Source organism: Humulus lupulus, chromosome X, assembly GCF_963169125.1.
Source record: "Humulus lupulus chromosome X, drHumLupu1.1, whole genome shotgun sequence".
Lineage (NCBI taxonomy): Eukaryota > Viridiplantae > Streptophyta > Magnoliopsida > Rosales > Cannabaceae > Humulus > Humulus lupulus.
In genome coordinates this window covers 137,568,489-137,591,329 of record NC_084802.1, presented here as the reverse complement: position 1 = coordinate 137,591,329, position 22,841 = coordinate 137,568,489, and the positions used below count along the sequence as shown (strand labels likewise).

At 34.8% G+C, this 22,841-nt stretch overlaps 1 long non-coding RNA gene across 1 annotated transcript; it reads right to left on the bottom strand.

The window, feature by feature from the left end:
• Window positions 1-2,907: 2,907 nt before the first annotated feature.
• Window positions 2,908-5,935, bottom strand: LOC133803820 (uncharacterized). The gene is made up of 3 exons (XR_009878173.1): window positions 5,819-5,935; window positions 5,658-5,736; window positions 2,908-2,982 (listed from the first exon to the last, which is right to left on the bottom strand). It is a non-coding gene; the product is annotated as an uncharacterized LOC133803820 (long non-coding RNA).
• Between the last annotated feature and the right edge of the window lie 16,906 nt (window positions 5,936-22,841).

Here is a 22,841-nt window from a genome sequence, read left to right as displayed (position 1 = left end):
TCCACCGTTGTCATAATCACACATTTATGTTGAGTAGTTGAGTATTGAAGTTGTAAAATTTGACCGAATTGGAAAGCGTGAAATTGGGATGGGTGATAGCTAAAAGACAAAAGTAATATTGACTTTCCATCTCCAACCATTCCACCAAAAGTTAGCCGAAATAACTTATCTTTATTATTATATTATTTATTTAATACTATTTAATATTATGTGAAGTATTATTAAATGTAACTAAAATCATCACAATTTTTATGAGCAATTAAATAATTTAATAAAATTAAAACTATTAATTAATGAACATGACATAAGTACTGTAGATTATTAAAATTGGATATGTCCCTGTTATCCCCATTTCCTGTCGTGGGCCCGGGACGATGGTCTAGGCCCATGGTCTGGGCGAGTGGATATGGGCCCAGCCCAGGCCTGCTTAGTACGGGAGTAACCAAGGACGACGACCCAAGTGTGGTTCCGGACCCGGATGGTGTCCAGGAAGATGATCCATGATAGTCGCCCGGGAGACGTATGGCCAGTTGGGGATACGGTCGCGGTATACGCAAAACAATCCCGGAGCCTGGTAATCGGCTCGGGCCTGTGGTAAACGAAGAGGGACAAAGGTAAATGAACCTGGGTCATGTCCTCCAGGTTGGCAAGAAAAGACATCCATGACCCTGAAGCCGCCCCATGACTTGTGGGGGTTGTCCCACTTTTCACCTGCGGAAAAGGTCAACTCGGGATTGCACGCCGGTAGTTCAGACCTGCGCTGCCAGTACACTAACTAGCTTTCTCCCCTGAATCTCCCTCGTAACTCGGAGTGCCCAGACCAAAAGAACTATTTTGTCGGGCGAAATATAGTCCATGGGCCGCCCCATTGGGCCTTAATGATTGTTCGACCTATGTATTTTTATCCTTTGTATTGGGCTTCCGCCAGAGAAGCTAAGAGTATCCATGCCTTTGATGGGCTCGGGTCATTCCCGGCCCAGACCCAGTGTTCCTATGAGCCTATAAATTCAGGCGATAGAGCACTGGGGAAAGGCTCTCTTCGACTTGCATACAGTTACTCTGTCAAAACATGGAGAAAAACTCCATTGTAAGAGACTGTCCAAGCTCTAATACAACTGACTCGTGGACTAAGGCTCATTAACGCCCCAACCACGTAAAAATCATGTTTTTGTCTTCTAAATACCATTCTAATAAGAAGCGGGCCCACAAATATATTTAATACACTTAAACAAGCATCAACAGTCATATCATAATATAATTCATGTAATTATGCATATAATCATAAACATGCACATAATATCCGTTTATGCCCCCCTGAAACACTACTAAAGGCACTAAGCTTGATTAGAAAATTTGGGATGTTACAAATGGCCTATTAATTTGGAAATCACATCAGCTGTACTCACATTTTGCAACTTCCAATCAAAATTCACAATTTTAAAGATTTTGACTGTGTCTAGTATTACTTATAGTACTAACATCTCCAATATCTCATTTACTCACTCAACATCCCTTGTAATGAAGAGAACAATAGCATTTATAGTCACTATTTGCAACCTCCGAGCTAACAACCTACGTCCACTTAGTGTTATTATTGATGTTGAATCTCAATGCTGTGATCAAAGAACTAGGGTTCTTGAGTTTCAAAAGCCTTAGGAGAATTACAACAAAATGGTGGATAATCACACTTACACTCTTTCTATCATTACTGAAAAAAAAGGTTCAGAAGTCCCTTCCTTGAGCCCTCTCATTCATATTTATAGGCTAAAGGGGGTTACCTGAACCATTTAGCCTTAATTATCCTTAATATCAGCGTATGAAGGCATCAAAGAGGAAATAATAAATGCAGTTATTACAAGATTACATGTCTTTAAAGGAAATAAACCAAAGTATGCGACCAAGCTGGTCGCATCTAATCGTGAGATCTGATGAAGCAAGAAGGAGCTGGTGTATAGTCCAACAACACCTTTTCACTTTGACGCTGCCCCGTGCTAACCACGTGTGAGAAATTCTTGCCACATCATCATAAGCCATTTTTGAGTAAACACCCACTTCGTTACTCAGGAGCCCTAATAATGAGGAAAACACATCAATTGTACCCAAAAATTGCAACCTCCAACCTAATCTGTTTGTAACCATTAATTAACTAGGTGAATAGGTATAATATTTGGAACATTTGACTATGGCTAGTGCCACTAATAGTGCTTGTTCCATGCATTTTTCGCCCTACTACATGTACGCCCTAAATATCCACGGGTTATTAGCTAGCTGGAAAAGGGCATAACCCTATCAGCCACGTGGAAGCCACCTACCGGGAGCTGCTGTTACGAGTCTCTACCTCTTTAGCTCGAGCTAGCCAAAATTTTAGTAAGTATAGTCAAAGGCATCGGGTCAGCAGTGTGGACTCCACGAGCTGGGACTACATCAAGCTCGAGGTACGAGCTGGATCTGACACCTCCTACCCTTTATAAAGTCAACCACGCAATGTAAACGTGCGCATATCAGACATCACGTGTCTACTCCATTCCTGAATTCTCGGACACGCAGCATAAACGTGCGTGTTCAGGCACCCCACGACTGGTTTGGGGCATGCGGCCCATTATCCCCATTACATATTGATTAGACCACACTTCATTGTCAGGTTTTAGGAATTAATCATGAATGCCACAGAAGTGACATGATGGGTAAGAAGGTCACGGGTGTAACGACCCAGATTTTCAAGACTCGATAATGCGGAAATATAAATGTTTTCATTTAACAAAATGTCTCAAAATCCCATAGAAAAAAAAACTTTTTTAAAAAGTCGTATGGCCATACTTAACATTTAGTTACAAACATGTTTTATAAAGATTAGAGTGAGCCTGGTTTAGGAAAATTACACAACATTTCCAAAAATAAAAAGGCTTCCCAAAAGGTCGGTCCACATGTACATTTGCAAGGAAGACTCCAGCGCTCACTGCTCTGCCTTGCCCTTGCACTTACCTACAATATGAAACAACTAGGCAAGCGAAAACGCTTAGTAAGATCAACTTTCAAACAAGCATATAGAGAATTAGGGTTCCGGACCCATCCGAGACCCTACACAATCAATTTCAAGAACGCTAAAGCATCTTGGCAAACTTATGGTCATGCCTGATAACCAAGGATAAATTAATTCATATCTAGATAAAAATCCTGCACTTAGAAAAATCCCAGAACAAGTAGATATATTATATCACAACTATATCTTTCCAACAATTATATCCCTGCACTCAGAATATCCCAGAGCAAGCAGATATATTATATCACACCTATATCTTATCAATAAATATATCCCTGCACTCATAAAATCCCAGAGCAAGCAGATATATTATATCACAACATAATTCGAGACCAACGCTCGACAATTTCCAACAATTCATGCGTAACGCGCCCTCCAACATAATTGCTAATCTGTAAAAGAGAACCGAGTCCCCACACTAAGATCTAGCCAATAAATATTCTCATCAAGGGTAACTATCGTGTTACCTAGGGCATCGCTACTTATTCAAGAGTGTAATCCAATTTACACGGTTTTACGGAGACTTCTATGTTAATCAGTGGTGCTGGTGAGCAGTTGCCCCTAGGGTGTTCAGCCTCACTCAATCTTGGCAACCCCTAGTATCTCTAGGCACTCTCACTGAATGGCCAATATTCACGGCTGCTATCCGGGAATAACTTATCAGAGCACTTGCTCGGATTCTAACCGTCCAATGATTAAGTAAGCATGAGGGCCCCTAGGTCCCATTTATCTTGGCGCCCCTAGGTTTAACCAGCTTATCCTCATCTCATGGCCACTCGTCGCGGTAATGAACCGGACATAAATAAAATCAAGCAGTGTGACGGGGATCAATCGTCTAGGATATGACGGACTTCTACCGTTCATATTTTCTAAATCAGCACTCACTAGACTAACGTCTCTAAGCAACTTTCTATGACAGCCTATATATGTGCATGTATCCCTATACTAACATACAAGACAATAATCATTTCATGTTGCAGCCATACAATATAAGTTGACTTACTTGGAGTCCTTAGCGCTCAGTAGGTTTTCACCCTCCAACGTTCAGTCCAATTACGCTTAGCCAATACTGTAGTTATCCATACAGTATACTCGGATTAATTATGGCACTCATAATTCATTATTATTATTTTGGGCAGTTTGGTCATTTTAATAAAAGTCATTTGTAAGGATTTATAATCCTTATTTGGTTTTAAACCTATTAAGGAAAGTCATACAGAATATTCGAGACTAAACCCTAAGTCTCGGGGAGACCTATCCTAAGGTCTCGATACCTAGGCTCGGGTATCACAATGGTATTTCCCACAATCCGCTAAAAATCTTATTCTTTCAAGGTATCGCTATTAACCCGCACTTTCGACTAGTCGGTTAAAATATGTAAGATTTTAGCCGGTATTATATCCAGAAAATACAAATAAATTCCTTAATTATTTTTAAAGAAAATAAACTCTTTAAATTTTCCTTTTATTTTTCTTAAGGTTTTAATATCTAAAAACCGTTTTAAGAAATTGCCTAATTTGTCTTAATTAGGAAAACCGTTATAAATTTCTCATCTAGACTAATTAATTTTCCAAAAGCAATTAATCAATTTTACTTACTAGAAAAATAATTCATTTAATTATTTTCTCAAAATATAGGGTTTTAAACCCTCTTTTAATTTATTAACTATTAATAAATTAAATCTCTTATTTTTAGAAAGAATAAAAACTCTTTAATAAAAATAATTCATTTAAACTCAAAGGGGTAATTTTAGTGAAAATATGATTTCAAGACTTACCATTTTATATCTTGAAATAAACAAAATTTTACTTTTTACCTTATGTTCCAAAATCTCATTTTTTTTATACTAAGTGTGAAAAACCTATTTTTCACATTTTTAACTACATACTTCGTTAGTTCATAACTTGAAATTTACTTACCCAATTGTTACCAAAATTTCCCAATTATATTTTTGTTATGCCATTTAGGTCTTTGTAAAGTCTTAGGTCAAAATGAGCATTTTTGATTGGTGAAATCATTTTCCAACAATGAGGTAAAAATGACCTTATTTTCAAGTCCTTATTTTTTCCAAACTTTGACAGTTAATAACTTTCAAACCGTTCAATATTTTCTTACCAAATCTTACAGTGGAATAATAGGTTATGCCAGAAATATGTCCACAAAATTTTAGAAAAAACTGGGTTCATTTTCCCTATACAGTGGCTGTCCAAACTTGGTTCCGAAAATAAGAATACGAAAAAACAGTTTTTTACCTAAACTTTGAAATAGCATAACTTACTCATTTATAAACATTTTTTAGTGTTTCAAAAGCTCAATTTTATGTACTCAATCTCAACAACATCACAGTACAATTTAATTTTACAAAAACAATATACAGTGGCTGCTTGAACCCTTGGAAGTCACAGCTTAAAACATGTTTTGTTTTAGGGTATCCTACAAAACCCTTGGGGGTTTTGGTTCCCATTTTCAAAAATCAATACACATGCATCATAAAAATTATTAAACAACTACCATAACCTTATTACATCATCAACAAGAAACTCTAAGCATTAGATATACAAAATAATGCTTAAAACTAAAAACCCTACAACAAAATCATCAAAAGTAAACTTTTTACCTCTTTGGTGTTCTTGCTTAAGGTTTGGACCTTCCTATAAGCTTTGACTCCTTCAAAACCTTTCAAAAACCCTAACAAACTTCCCCCAACAACATAGTCAATTAGCTATTTGAAACTCTATGCTTAAAACTTTACAAAAGCCTAGATTAGTGAAAGTTTACCTTAGGGAAAATACTTCCTAGACCAAGACTTAGCCTCAAAGTTTCCTTGGTGTTCTTGGGGTTGAAAAATGGAGAGAACACTTTGAGAGGTCTTCAAAAATCAGATGAGTGAATGAGATAGAGTGGTGTGGTCGGTTGGGGAGGGTTGGAAGAGTTTATACTATCTAATTTACCCTAAAAACACTCAAGTGTTTTACTCCCACTTGCCCACTTGACAATATCCCCAAACCTTTAAATAAATGGGATTTAAACTCAATTAGTTAATAAATGGGGTTTCAAAACATCACTTGGCCGGCCAACCCTTGCTATATATATAATCATTTCATTTTTTTTTATAAAGGTTAATAAATATTTCATAAGAAGAAAAGTCCAAATTGGCTTTTGACACCTTTTTCACTCTTATTAAGTTTTAATCACCAAACTTAACATTAATTAATTAAATTAAATGTCTCTCACATTTAATTTAATTAATCACATAATAAAATTTAACCTAAGGTCCATTCATGGAATAAAATTCCCCATTTCGGCAAAATTAGGCATTTAACACAAAATGCCTTAAAATTTCCATTTTCTTTTAGGTTTATTATTTTTGACCAAACTTTAACTTTTATGAATGTATTTTATGCCCAAAATATAATTGCCATGATTTTTCGTTTTATTTTCCGAGATTTTTACCCGATCAGGGTTTTTGTGTCGGTCCAGGACCGAAAGTCTTATCTTGACTTTTAAAATCACAAAATTCATATTTTGGCTAGCAATAATTCATGGAATACTTACAAACAAAATATAATATTATTTAAAATAATATTCTTAACCCGAGGGAAAAATCCCGACCGGAGTCGTTTAAAGGTACCCGAAAACGTAGGACGTTACAACGGGATGGCCCCCTTTGCCAACACTCAGGTGTCCTCTCCCTATAAATATGGAGACCCTGGGCATTGAAAATGGTTGGCTTCTAATTTGTAAAGAAATACCCTATAGGGAATATTAGAGATATATCAATAATATTGACTGGTGGACTAGAGGGATTTTAACCTTCGAACCACCTAAAAAAAGATTTTACCCATGTCAGCATCCGATATACTTCTCGAGAAGTTCTCGAGGGGGAACTACCTAGTTGACAAGTTATCGACTTACAATCTTCCAAACCTCTGAGGAAAGGCCTCAGAACCATCCGTGAATTTCTGAAGCATAGCTCCTAGGGGGCTCTGAGTTTGGGTCAGAGAAGAAATGTTTACGGTGACTCTTCAAAGAGCCCTAGAAGTCCCCATAACGACCTCACGAGATTCCCAGAGATTCGATGGACCACAGTTCTAAGAAGTGGTCTTAGGCACCTTTTCCGCTAGGATTTTGGGACCACCTACATTTTAGGGTAGGAAACCGCCCTGATAGGCCAATGGCGAAGCGACACGTGTGAAAAAAATAAAAAATAAAAAAATAAATCTATTACTAATTAGTTTGATTAAATTTTTTTTTACAATTTTAAAGCTACTAAATTTAACAAAAAGAAAATAATATTATTACAAATTATTAATAAATTTAAAATTAACTATTCTGAATTAAAAAATGGATAAATTAAACTTTTTAAAAATAACATCACTCATGTATTTGATATGTAAAACAAAAAATAAGTTTGATAATTAAAAAATATTTAACTAATTATAAAAATAATTACTAATAACTAATTAATTACAAGAATAATTATTAAGATCAAGTTAAAGTTGTAAAGATATAAAAGTGTCAATAAGTGTAAAAACAATTAGTATTAGAAATCATAGATAATACTTATCTCTTCTTGTTCTTTAATTTTTTTTAGCATACTAAATATGAGTTTGAATAATAAATGACTAATTGTGTTTTTTGATGTTTATTAAAGTGGTATGTCGTAATGTTTTTTTAAAAAAAAAAGTAAACATATGAAAAAATTAATAATATAAAAAATAAATGTGAAGGAATTTTGGGTTCAATATCAGCTAAATGTGTAGGATTTATTGGTCTGTCAAATATCTGATACAATGTTCATAACATACGATCAACCCATTCTTAATTTATATTCTATATGGACAACTTGTGGAGCATAACAACATCCTACAATAAGGATAATAAATAGTCAATATACCAAGCTCACACTTACACACTCGTTAAGAGTAAAACTGCTTTTACTTGTCCCCACATGCAAAAGAAAATGCTACACAATTATAATTTTTAGATTTAGTCCAATTATTATATTTTGTTTGTATATAAGTGACAAGACAACTCACTAAAAGTCCATGAACATGTGAAATTACTATAAGATGAATTAAATGAATAGTACTTAAGCTTGTAGTGTAGAAGAATGTAAAGTGCACGGTCCCCATTCTGTATGATAACTATTCACTAAATCAACCACTTTGTACAAATATCCAACCCATAACATCATATTTTCATATGTGGTGTTACATAAAAAGGGTAAAATTATCATATTTTAAAATGTTATTCTAACACTATTTTCCTATTACCTTTCTAAATTGCTTTTCTTTTTAATTTTCTCAGTTTATGTTTTAAATATTCGATTAGCTACTATTTGTTTTTTGGAAGTAATCTTAATTAAAGTATAATTATATTATATATGAATAAAATCATAAGTTTTATATGAATAAATATACAAATTTTTTTTTTGGGAATTGGTTGGAATGTGTTCGTATTTATTAATAGGTTTTTGTTGGAATGCACATAATGAATCAGAGCACGTGGAGCCCTTTTTTTTCTTTCTTTTACAACTCTAAAACATTTGTTTTTCTTTATAATAACTCCAATGCTGTAGCTAGAAGGGTTGCCATAGTCATTTGTGGGTCCCAAGTAAAAAAATGGGTCCCAAAATCAGATTATTTGCAAGAGAGAGTGCCAAAAGTTGGCAACGTTGCCCAACTTGTTTTTTATTTTAATAAAAATATTTTTGATTATGTGGATGAAAGAGAATACAAAATTATTAATATTTTAATTTTTTTGGCAACATGGGAGAGTGCTATTGTAGATGCTCTTGTCAAATGTCTTTGCACTGTTGAAGTTGTGCATTAAACTTCACTTGTGACTTGTCTTGTCAAATGTCACATCAATCCATTTCACAGGTGGAGTGACCTCACACGCATGACCACAATACTTTTTACACATAGAAGTGCTACTAAATTTTTTTCAAATAATTTTACAGACACATGCTTACAACTTGACAAGTGGTTTTGTTTGTTACTCAACTAATATATAAGTAAGTATTATAATACTTAATTTAAAAAAATAGTGTCATTTACTTTATTTATATATACCCAGTCATTTGTTTTTTTTTTAAAAAAGGAATTACCTATAATTGAAATAATTGTAGAAGTATGAACACATAATTTTTTTGCTTCAATTATTATGTTTGTATTTAATTTTTTTAATCTCATTCATATGTGCATGCACATTTTTATATCAATTATGGGCAAGTCCTTTAAAAAAAATAATAAGTAACTCACTTCGTAACTAATAGTATATATCATTGGAAAAAAATATTAGAAAAAAAAACCCTGATAATAGCACTTCTCTTTTACACGTGTTTCTTAAAACAAAGTTACCACCCACGTCACAAACATAGCCTAAATCTATGGATCCATCAACTCATTTCACAGCCTAGGTCCCACGTCACAAGCATGGCCTGCATAGTTGTGGATTAGACTATTTTAACTAGTTTTGCTAACCCTCCACAAACAAGTGCGAAAAACTCTCCATCAAATTTTGTTATGTACAAAAAGCTCAAGTGAAAAGGATTCAATCAATGACCATGAAAATGAAGAGAGTTCAACAAGCCGCTAAGGCAAACGGTAGTCATATTGGAACTGTTAATAGTGCTGATCAAAATTACACTGACACTGTTGTTGTTGACTCCAACACGGCCATTGATGAGTTTGATAATCCAGTGTGCAAATGCGGGAAACTAGCAGTTTTGAAAGTTTGCTGGAGTCCAGTAAATCCTGGAAGAAGATTCTTTGGATGCGCGAACTATGTATGTAATAAGGTAAACTTCTTTTCTTGATTTCTCATATAAGAATGATCACATTTCTACTTGTACGTATTATAATGAGTTGTTCTACTGATTCATAGCTCAACACTTCACCATATCCATGTTGCGGGTTTCTTAGATGGAAAGATCCACCGATGTGCCCAAGGTCAAAAGAAATTATACCTGCTATGCTGGAGAAAATTGAAAGGTTGGAAACTGACAAACTTAACACAAACAACAACACAGTAAAGACTGATAAGATATTTCTACTATTCTTAATCTTGGGCTTGAGTTCTATCTTCATAATGTTTGTGTTTGTTGTAACTAATGACTTCTCCACAAAGAAATAGAATTATGATTACTTGATATGTTCCAAATTTAGTATAATGAATGTTTTAATATCTATAATTTACATGGAACTCTATGATAAATTTCCGGTGATAGTACTTTGATGTGTCGAAATTTTGTTGGTTTTCAATGAGTCACATGTAAATTATGGGCATATATTGGGGTAAAGTGTAGCATCCAAATGTATATGAAAATTTTAATTGACTCTCTACAAAGGCATAATTTCAAACATTATTCCATAGGGGTTGCCTAAATGAAAATTAATTTTAAATCCTTGAGTTTTATTCATTTGTTCACCTTCTAATGATATTATTACATGGTTTCATTTTTTTTAACCTACAATAATTAAAATTTAATTTTCCCATAAATAAGACAGAAAAGTTGGTTTGGTAAAATTTAAGTTTGTTTAAATTTAATGCAAACTTAGTGTGCTTGTTATATACTAAAATCAGCTACTAAGGGCTACATAGTAATATAGAAAACCACTCTGCTTAAAAAATCATGTGCTGTCTTGTCACATTGATATTGGTCGAATTTTCAAGTATGATATTATGCTATCTGCCAAATATTTCGATGGAAAACTAGACCCATCGAGATTGGTCGAAATATGAAACAAATCTTATGCAATCTGCCACAAATTTCGACGAGTCTAGATCATTGGAGATTGGATGAAATTGTAAATTGTAAATTGCACAATTTGCAACAATTTCATAGATTTTGAAAAGTGGAATTAAATATTCAGACGACATTCTCTGTTACGTTCATTTTACCAGATCTACCTAATATTCTGCCAAATATTTCGATGGAAAACTAGATCCATCGAGATTGGTCGAAATATGAAACAAATCTTATGCAATCTGCCACAAATTTCGACGAGTCTAGATCATTGGAGATTGGGCGAAATTGTAAATTGCACAATTTGCAACAATTTCATATTTTTTGAAAAGTGGAATTAAATATTCAGACGACATTCTCTGTTACGTTCATTTTACCAGTAAAGAAAAGATTGTAATATTATATACCTAGCAGTGGTAATAAATTATAGTCACTACTACAAAATACCCTTTACGGGAGATTTTTTTAGGACACACATAAATGCAAGTCCTTAAAAATATTTATCGAGTTTTTAGAACACTCATTGAAAGTAAAAAAAAAAACACATTTTAGGACTCGCAATGAGTGTCTTAAAAAAATAAGCGCGTCCTAACAAAATCTGGGCTAAAAAATTAGTGTTTTATTTAACTATTTTAAGGACTTACTTTGGGAGTCATTAATACTCTTTAAGGACTCGCTTTGCGAGTCCTTAAAATACCTGGGCTGAAAAATTGTAAAAAAAAATAATGAATAGTATAAGTTTAAAAATAAACTAAATTATGGCTTGGGGCCAATTATGTAAATATATATTTATAAAAATTATATAATTATTAAAAAACCTTAAAACTAGATTTTTTGTGTTTTTGAATTTTTTATATTATTAACTTTTGTATTTATAATAATTTTTATATCAAAATTTAAATTTATGGTAGCCATAAAATCAGTTAATTAAAAAAAGGGTAAGAGACACAATTGTTTTCGAATTGGGGCTGTGTTTTTAATTGAAAATTCGAATTGGGGCTTTTTAGTTTCAATCCCATACAGTTATGTTTTTTGCAAGCGGGAAATACCAAATTGTTGGGGGCGGAACTAATTTTCATTTGGCTCCTATATGACTAAAGTGTGAAAAACTGGTGGTAACAAAAAGAAGAAACAAAAAACTGGTGGTCTCAACGACAATTCACCCTTCCGCCTCTCATCCTCCATGCTTTTTGCTTCTCTGCTTTTCTTCATCCCTCGTTTTATCTATTCTCGTCGGTGGTCATGGCAGACCTAGATCTCCAGCGGTCCAACCATCATGATCAGTTCATGCTTGTCATCTTCGTCGCCACGAGCATCACGTACGGTTCATGCTTCAGATCAAGTTGATTCACCAGTGGGTTCTCTCCTGCTAAGGTTCTCTCTTCGTCTCTCGTTTTATTCCCTTTAGTTGTCTATCTCTCACTGGTTTAGATTTTGTTTGGATGTTTAGTTCGAAATTGGTCTTCCATTTGAATATTATTAATCGATGCTTTGTTATTTTATTTTATTGATTTTGGTTTTCGGGATTTAACTCGACTTGGGTGAATATGGTCAAATCTCATTTGAGGAAATTCATATAGTGCAGTCTTTTTGGATTAATTTATGGTGCTAATATCAGTACTTGAAGCTGAATTTTTTTAATCAATTTTGCCAAAATTTAGTTTGTTGTTTTGCTTTCTTGTTTGTTAAAAAAAGATGAAATTGACTAACTATTGAATCAAGTAGACATGTTTTATGAAATGAAAAATTGGACAGAATTTATATCTCTACAGAGTTTGGAACTTTTATTTTGTTTGATCTATTTTCTGCATATTGTGAACAAGAGCTGAGGGCCTGTTCGGTAAACTTTTTTTAAACAATTTTCTATTTAAATCATTAAAAATATGATAACAAAAATAAGAAACACGTTCGGTAAAATATTTTCACTTTAATTTTTTAAAAATTTTAATTAAAATTTCTAAAATTTTGAAAGCAACATTTTATCACTTTTAAAAATTAAAATTTTTTCAGATGGTTCTTTCTCACGATTAGGTTCAGCCTCTTCAGCTTCCTCCATGGCTCTTCTTGCCCTTCATGACCTCCTCTCTTCCACATGTGAGTTTTCATTCTCTTCTCCATTACTATTTCTCTCACTTTCTCACGTTATTGGATTTTTGCCATAATTTTTCTGATTTTTTTTGTTTATGTGATGGGTACATTTGGATTTCTTCTCTGATCACAAACCAATCGATGATTTCCATTTTCTTTGCCTGCTTGTTTCTTCTCTGATCAGAAACCAAGGGACTTGTTCTAAAGGGTTTGGCTCTTGTCGTTGGATCACAGAACAAGTATGCCCAACTATCTCTATCTTCTTTTATTTATTTATGAATCAGGATTAGGAATTTAAGGTAGAGTTTTGATCTGGGGTTTGAAAAGATTGAGTATTGTTGTGTTATATATGGGATTCGGGTTTTGATCTATGTTTCGATTGCATATTCAAGCTCTCTTTTTTCCTTATTTTTTATATGAAACAATGTTATGAATTGTTTGGCAGCTGGACTAAATACACTACGATTCACTTGTCAAAGAAGAAAAATGTCATAATTGGACTAAATACAGTTAGCAAATTTATTTCATCTGTTTCAGTTAAGCGTTTTGAATTGTTTTACCATATCTGTGTTGGTTTCCAAACTTCTTTAACTAATTAGTGTGCTTACCATATAACTAGCTCTAAGATGAATGCTTACAGTTTTATCAACTTATTGAATATCATTTAACATTAGAAAATCTGCACCTTTTACCTATTCCAAAATCAAATCCCTCTTGCTGTTCAAATGAATATCAACTTTTGTTTTCCTTTTCACTAATGGTCATAAACTAGTCACATATTCACATCAAATATATCAGCCTATGTTGAAAGGGATTCTGTCTGACAAAGTTTGAAATTTTGTTTTTAATTTTTTAATGATTCGAATCAAACAGATTGTCGTTGTTGTTGAAAGTAAGAAACACAGAAGGTGATCAAGTTTCAAATCATTATTATATTAGCTTTAACAGTGTTCTTATTTAAACTGCATGTTGTAATTTTGCATTGGTAATACCATCCTTTGTTTTCTTATGTTCAGTGCCTAAATTTTTAAGGCCAAAGTACACCATTAACAATTGGTGTGTCATTCTGATAATAGTTGTTTACTTGATAGACAAGAATCCAAAGTTGACAACCAATTATTTGTAAATTATAATCGCGTGAAGCACATGATCCCCTCAGTAAACCCAATCCTAAAAGCAATTTTTTTTTCTCTTTCTTGGATTTTAGGCTTTGGAATTTGGAAGCTGAGATAGTCAAAGATTGATCACATGACACAGCTGCATACTATATTAGATTAATAATAGTAAGCAACTAGTAAGAAGATTTTAAACCAAAGATACTCTCTATCTCTATCTCTATCTCTATCTCTTTCTCTCATATATTCTGATCTTATTGCTGTATAAAATAAGCACTTGTGCTCTTTATTTAGCTCCAATTGTTTTCATTTAATTGCTCCAAGCACATCTTCAAGACTGATTTCACATCTTCACATGTAGCTGGTACTAATCGAAGTAGAATCACTGCTTCGGTTTGTTAAAAGAATCTAAATTTTAATGTAAAGATAAATATGGAACCATCTTAAAACCATACAATATCTCTAATAGATTAAGTTTGTTAATTAATGTAGGCTAGGCATAAATTTCTTCAAGTTTCTTCCATATATGTTTTGCAGTGTTCAACCCTAGAACTTTCCTTGTCACATTATTGGATAGATACATTTTCTGATTGATATGGTTGTTGGTTATTTCGCAGATGTCAGACCTCATAATTCCCGTGGAGGACCAGTTTCCAGGCCGGATCACCTACCGAGGAATGCCGGCGCTGCAGAAGTTGAAAGACAAGTTTAATGAACATAATCTTCTTGAGAGGGCTAACAAGTCAGTATTTAAGCAGTTCTTCACAGCGACACAATTCAAATTTTCAGGGACACTCATACATGGGCTGCTTATGAGAAAGATACCCTCAAACAAGGTGCATGAGGTACAATTCCGTATTGGTTGTGAGCGGCTCCGGTTTGGGACAATGGAGTTTGCAATGATCACTGGGTTGTCTTTCGAAGCACCAGACACTAAGAAATATGAGAAGCTTACTTTGAAAAGTGGAAGATTAGTGGAGCTGTACTTTGAAGGTGCTAACAGAATTTTGTCAAGAAAGTTGGAGGAGGTCTTTAAGGCTTGCAAAGATGTAGAAGACACCTGGAAACTCGGACTATGTTCTCTAGTTGACAGCATCCTATATGAAAATGAGCCTGTCGCCGCAATCGAAAAGGACTTGTTGCTAGTCGTTGAAGATCTTGATTTTTTCTATAACTACCCCTTGGGGCCATAAATTGTTTGAAAAGACTTTAGGTTCATATCGCAAGGACATGAGAAAACAAAGAGCTAAGTATTTGGAGAAGGTTGTGGAAAATACAATGAATTCGAAGCAATGTAAAGGCCAGCAAATTCATGCTCAGTACACATTATACGGATTTGCTCCAGCAATTCAGTATTGGGCTTATGAGGCAATACGCAAGGTGGGATTGGAATGTGCAACATTTACTAGCAAGGATATTCCAAGAATGGTGTGATGGAAAAGCGTGAAGATTTTCACTGCCGTAGATGTGGCCAACATGCTGAACAAAGATAAGGTAAGGGTTCTTTTGCGGTCTTTCCACTTTCTAAGACTAATTATTTTTTTAATTGAAATTCCAGTAATTGTAGTCTTTTTGTGCTTGTTCCACATTTAGTACCACTGTTGTTCTACTTTGAAGCCTACACCGGAGGAGAGACCACAGTTGGCGAAGCTAACAGGAGACCAACACATGGACACCTCCCACCTACGTAAGCTCAGGGGAATAGATCACTATGTGGGTCGAACACTCGCGGAACACGAGATAATGGAGGATGCTTGGCTTGATCGCATTGCTGGGGATGATGAAATGATGGAGGATGATTTCACACAACAAAACCAGGAATCTCGAACATACTTTCATGGCTTATCAGAAATGGTGAAAGACTTGGCCGAGGTTAAGGCAATGCAATTGGACTTAAAGGCTCAAGTTGCCAACATATTAAGTGGACAGAGGGATATGCAGAATCGCCAAAAAGAGACAATGGATAAGCTCGACAATCTACTTTTATTGGTGCGACAGTCTGTTGGGGCACGATCGGATAGGGAAGATAGCTTGCCTGACAGTATTCTTGGACCATATCAAGGTGATGATGCGACGACAAATAGTGAGACTCGTGCCAAAAGCCATGCTGAACACGATGATGATGATGATGTCCCTAATGTTAATTTTAGAAGGCCATCACAGCGACGAAGGAACAATTAAGACACACATGTTCCATTTAGTGAAATACTGAAATCATGTTCGAACTAATAATTTTCCATATTAACGTTTGAGTTCTCTCCTTAAATTCATATCTTATTGGAAAATAAACTTTCAAATTTCTAAAACAATCACCCCCTCACAATTTCCATGTGGTTTGGATGAAACAAAATTAGATTTCTAAATTTAAATATCAATTCAATAGAGAAATACAAACTGCTAATAAATTCGACTGCCATCTAGATCCATCTAGATTACCCAAAAGTAAAAAAGAAATGTCAAATAACTTCCAATTTTGAAGATAATTTTTTTTTTCATTAATTGTTCTAATCAAATGATTACCGCATAATTTATTTATTATATTTTCACCAAATACAAATTGAATGGTGTAGTCTAGGGCCACAATTGTGGTGGCTTTTCCTACTAAATTTAAATCTATACACAATAGTTTGAATAGAAAAAAATTATTGGATATATAGTAAGTTTGAATATTAAAATGGAATTATACTTTTTTTAGACAAGTTAACTTAGTACTTAATTATTACACATTAACTCAGTATATAAACATATCTACTTCATACTAGCCAAATTTAGAGGTTACGATCTACAATGTCGATTGTAGACAAATGTATCTGGACCTAATAAATCAAAATGCCTATCAAAAAACTAAAACTAGTTCTCCTTTACAATTCCTCAACCTTTTCTAACTTGATTTAATACATCCTGGAGAAGGAAAAATGGGCATGGCTAATACCAAAAAACATTGATGGTTTGATTAACTATTCCTCATACTTAATTCTCTTCAGTCTACCACTAGTCCTTGTTGGTACTGGACGTGTGGGAATGGAGTTCTTCGACTTCAGCTTCTTCGTTGAAAATCTGGGGTCCGAATGGGTCTTCACAGGGCTACCTACGGGTAGAGGAGTCTGTTGCATGTAGTATTTTGCCTTGTCAGCGAAAATAACCGCCCTCACCTCATTTCGATCATGTGTTACAAGCCGACATGCTATCTTCAGCCGCTCATCCACTGGAGCAAACTGCAAGGACACATTGATTAAAATGATTAGTTTCAGTGTTAACACACAGGTAGACGAATAATTAATTTTAACAACTACATACCGGAGACATGGATTCCTCCCGTTTGAAGAAGGACTCCATAAACTTCATGACATATACTCCACAATCGTGCCCATTGTCCTGTTGGGGTGTACCGCTCTTTATTGAAACCTTGAAGTTGGAGAACTGGAAGTCATTTTGTTTATGTTGCTTTATCTCGGACTTGAAAAGGCGATCAAGAGTACTTAGCTGACGTGCAAAATGTTTAGTAGTCATGAAAAATTAAAAAACAAAACTTTTAAAAGGAATAACAATGACAAGGGTGTTTGGGCATATTCTCACCATCTCTTTTGTGGCTTTCGTGCTTACGGTTTTGCTTTTGGCAGCAACAAGGGGGTCCCAAATATCAGCACACCTATTGATTATATTCACCGCGACTAGGAACCAATGATTGAAAATCTCAGTGACGAACATGGGTACAAGCATCTAAGAATACATCAAAATTAGATGATAGTCAGGCGTTCATTAGATTATCACCATTTCAGCAGAGGGGATATTGTTAACTTTAACAAATACATTTTATGAAAGGATTAGGCTTAATACAAACCATTTCACATAAGGAAAACTGCCCAAAGTGGAAATCAACCCATTGTTGGCTTACGACGTAATCTTCCACTGGCCTCCCTTTCCCCAAGTATGCCTCCTATTATATTCACGACGTTTGTCAAATTGCATCATACAGCACAAAATAGTAAACATAAAAAGTGGGTTGAATTTTTGGTTATGGACTTTAGGTGAATTACCGATATTTGAGTGGGCATATACCAAATGGAAGTCGTTTGAGGAACCTCTTGTCGCTGCCTTTCCTTGTGTGTCAACACCTGGGAAAAGCAAGTAATGATCTAAAATCAAGAAACCACAATGTAAATGTTAATGATCAAAGTAATCACGTCGGAAATATAAAATCCACATGCAGTAACGACTTACATCACCAGAAATGTCTCTTTCGGGAGTCAAGGTCCACATGGAGCTCCTGAACAGTTCCATCTTCCCAAACTTCACCAGAGTGTAGCTGAAATGAAGGAGACAGAAAAAATAAAGGCACATTATTAATACACCGCTGGAAGGTATTTAAATTTTATTTAATCAACTGAAATGGTATAACACTTAATTGCACGATTCCATACCTCCACTCCAAGTATGGGCTGAACATCAATTTCGCAAGCTTCATCACCTCAAGTAGGACTGGCACATCTAGGTGAAAAGAGCCCACCACCTTTCCCCCCGAACTAGAGAAAACTTCAATGGCTTTCTCACCAAAAGGACCTGTTTGCGCTAGTAATTTTTGTTTTGGGGACTTTGATTTTGTGGGGCTACTATCCCCGTCAAACTCAATGTGCGTAAGATCATGCACTACCCTCTCAGCTGCAGGTTCGGTGTTCTCTGTATAACTTTTTTTCTCACTAAATCCCTTCTTCTCTTTTTTTATAAACTCAAAATTCTTTTGTCTTTTTCCAACACTCTCCACCTCACACTCCATTGTCGACTCCAAATCTTTAACCGTAGCAGCCCTAATGATATCCTCAATGGTCTCTTTTTTAGTACGTTCTTCAACCAGGCTGGTTGTAATGGATAAATCTATTTCACTCAACTTTTGGTCTAAATGCTTCTGCATTGCATCCAAACCCACTTGGACTTTCGCAGATGTTTCTTGTGGTATAGTGAGTATGATTTTTCTCACTTCTGTCAACTCACTCATGAATGTGCCAAAGTCTTGCTTCAGAGCGCCCACATCCTGCCTTACACCATCTAGAACCTGCCTTAGACTGTCAACATACTGCTTTGTCCCGTCATCAGCTACAGCAACAGGGGGGACTTAGAGGTACCAACAGCTACGGTCCTGACCCCCTTAGCAAGCGCAATCTGCAAAAATAAAACATAAAGAAAAGGATCTTGAGCAATAACTACATAATTTTTTGGCATTATCAAGAATAGCACATCAAACAAACATTTCACTGAAATAAAGAAAGGAAAAAAAACCAATTACATTGTTCGATTGGAATCCTCCAGATTGTTGAAGCCACTTCTTCACTCGCTTCACTTGGATGTCCATCCAGAAATCTATGCAAGGAATGGTTCGATCAACGTAACCGGAGTCAACTTGATCCAAATAGAAGAGCTACACCATAAAATAGTAAACAAAAAAAATGTAAGTTTCTATACACTGGCTTTGATTACATTTAGTCATAACTTGAACAATTAAAAGAAAAATAAGATACCTGGAGAAAGATTAAGCATCCGGACAAGTATTTGTACCCGCCCACTTGGAACTTCCTGATGGACTCCATAAGGAACCGCACGCAGAATGTAGCCCAGTCTTTCAATGCTATGGAATTAACATCATGCAACACCTTCATGTAGGAAGCACTGACTTTATTTCCGGCCATTGGACACAGGATACTGCCGATGCATGCCAGGGCAAATCTTGCAATGAAGAGGTCGTCGGCGTCTTGTGACTCCCTCAGGTCTTTCTCCAGCTTCCTCAGGCAAACGCTGCATTCTTTTCCCACAACAACATTCACCAAATCTGTTTTAGGAAGTGGGCCGATCATTTTAATCTTTGTTCCCCCATCTTTTATATTCATCACCCTTTCAAAGGCAGCAGCGTTGATGTAGAACTCCTTTCCATATATGCATAACTTGTTATCGGTCGTGTCAACGTTCTTAACCAACCATTGAATTAAGCTACTATTAGTGCTCGGACCATCAATCCTCATTAGAGAACCGAATCCTGTGATTGCAACCACCTCCTTTTGGTCTGGCGACATGACTGATAAGATTTGGCCAATTCTCTCGAACGAGCACCGGGTGATGATGTGCGCAGCCTTTGATATTCCCTCATCCCCTGATGCTGCATCATGACTTTTTTCTATTACTTTTTCGTCTCGATTAGTCTTCGAGGTGGTTGTTTTTTGGGGGGGTAACGGGGCATCTTTCTCAGTTGGATACAATAGGTGGAACATGTCTCTGTAGAAACTTGTTCAATCTTATTTAATGGTGTAGAGTCTGCTTGGATGCGGTCCCAAAATAGTAGCTGTCAAAATACAAATCAATTTATGATGTTAATATTCTTCACAACAACCTATAAACAACGTACATAATCAGTTTTAACAAATTTGAACACTTATCAAATTCAAAATTAAATTACAAGTTCAAATATTAATGAAAAAAATTGGTCTTTAAATTAAAAAATTGCTTCACAACCCGATTTAAACCACAAATCTAGATGACCATCTAGAATAATCGACTACGATCTAGATAGTACATTACAAAAAATTAAATAAATCGTGCCGACTAATAACTGCCCTAGATAAAAAATGTATATAAAAAACGGTACATAAAACTTTTCCCTCACAAATAATTCTCCATCTAAGAATACGATCCAATATCGAAATCTATATTCCAACTGCACCAATTAAAAAAATTAACAAGTCTCATCTCTTACTATGATTAGTCTCATGAAAAATACATTTTTAACCTCCAAGTTTTCAGACAAAATCCAAAATTAACAATAATTCTACTCTTACTAGTTCAAAAGATAAAATGTTCCCTTAAGAGTCTGAAAGTGGTTTATTTCCATGTCTGGGACAGTTAATGAAAATTAACTCGTGGATTTCTCTACCACTCAACATGTACACTCTAAAGTAGCATGGAAAAATAAAAGTGGCATTCACTGATCTTAAAATATTGATCTCCAGAAAATAACATCTACTTAATTAAATATTGGTTAACTTTGGCTTCCTATAAGTGTCCATCATATGAGTTTCAAGTCTTAGCTATTCATTTCCATGTATAGCTATTAGTTTATTCAATAGTTGTTTCATTGTTTCATGGCAAGAAATTAAGGTTCATATTGCACTAGGATACCAACTTGGAAAGACATTGATAGCTACTGATCATGGGTTACAAGGGCTTAACCAGGTTTAGGTGAAGTGTTTTAAGGCAGTAAATTAGCAACCAACAAAAGGTTGTCAAGAGTGGCTTTACTTGTTACTAATAGCACTAAGTTCAAGTTTTACTACTATTTGAATTTTTATGGTCGATGAAAGAAGACAACTATATTTGCAACTTAAGAGAGAAAATTAAAGTGAAAATGTTTATATTTGTTTTGAAAGTCTTATTGTTCTTTATCTATGTTTACTTTTGGTTCGGTTGGTAGTTAGTATATGATTTGGATATTGGTGCTTTTACATATATATTCATGATTTCTCGTTCTAAGGCATCATCTTACTCAATTTCTTTATGTACATATATCTCGTTTCATTGCCTCTACAAGGAAACAGAGACATTCATTCTTTCTTCTCAGGGTAAATAGATTTTTGTTTGCAGGGATTTCAAGTGTGGACATGGCTTTTTCATCATTCTTCATTTGAGATCATTTTTTCTTGGTTTGATTGTAACTAGCAACTACACATATTAATATTGGTTTTCAGTCCCTTGGTTGTAATGGGGATTTGATAAATGAGTTTTAAATGAATGTTTTTATGCTCATAATTTAGCTTCTTCGACTAACATTTTAATCTCCTAATTCTATATTCAACAACAATGTATCACAAATTCTAAAATGCTTCCCTCGGCAATGTCCTAGATTAATCCTAAAAATGTGTCTCTCTCAAAAAAACAATTGATCATCACTATCACAAACAAAAATATGAAACACTAAATCTTTACAATCAACCAATATTCATCAACAGCCAGCATGCATTTCCCACTAATTTAAAAAAAAAAAAAACAAATCAAATTAAAGGAGGCTTTGAAAACTAACTCTATCAATAAATTAACTCAACTGCTCCATGCTCTCCTTTGCACTCTCTGAGACAAATTAAAACTTTTGATCCATCTTACTTCGAAAATAGCAATGGCTCTCCTAGAGTTCAGGTACAGAGTTCGCTTCTTGTTTTGAGCTTCAATGAGGAGAGAATGAGTGACCGAGTTAACAAAAAATTGAGTTTTGAAGAAGCAAAACATAACACAATAACTGATCATGATAAACAACAATACCTGCTCAAACCTTGAAACTGCAAAACCATGATCTACACCAGCAGAATCCATTAAACCATACTAAACCATACCTAAAAAATTAATTACCAAAGAGATTGTGTTTTTTTTTTAAACAAACAATGGGGTTTTCTTCAAGAAGGAGGTCGGGTAAGGCTGAGAGGAGAGAGACAAATCCGGTTGATTGAAGACTGAGTGAACAGTGAAAACACTGTTTACCCCTGCTGACAAAAGGCTGTGATTGTCAGCTGAACTTTTAATCACCAATTGAACCCCAGCCCTTGGATTTGATCCAACGGTTAAATGATTTTCACGGAATGGTTCCGTGGACGGAATAGAATCGGTCCCCATATATATATATTACAACATTATTGCAATAGATTAATTTGATTTTTTGCTTCAGTTTTTTTTTCACAAATGTTTGTTAAAGGACACGTGTTAGATTAATTTTCTTGTACAGGGTTTCTTTTTTCGGTAGAAGATGCTAATTTTTTTTTTGGTTAAATAAAAAAATACACAGAAACAAAATTTTCTCCAAACAGAGTTTCAAAGC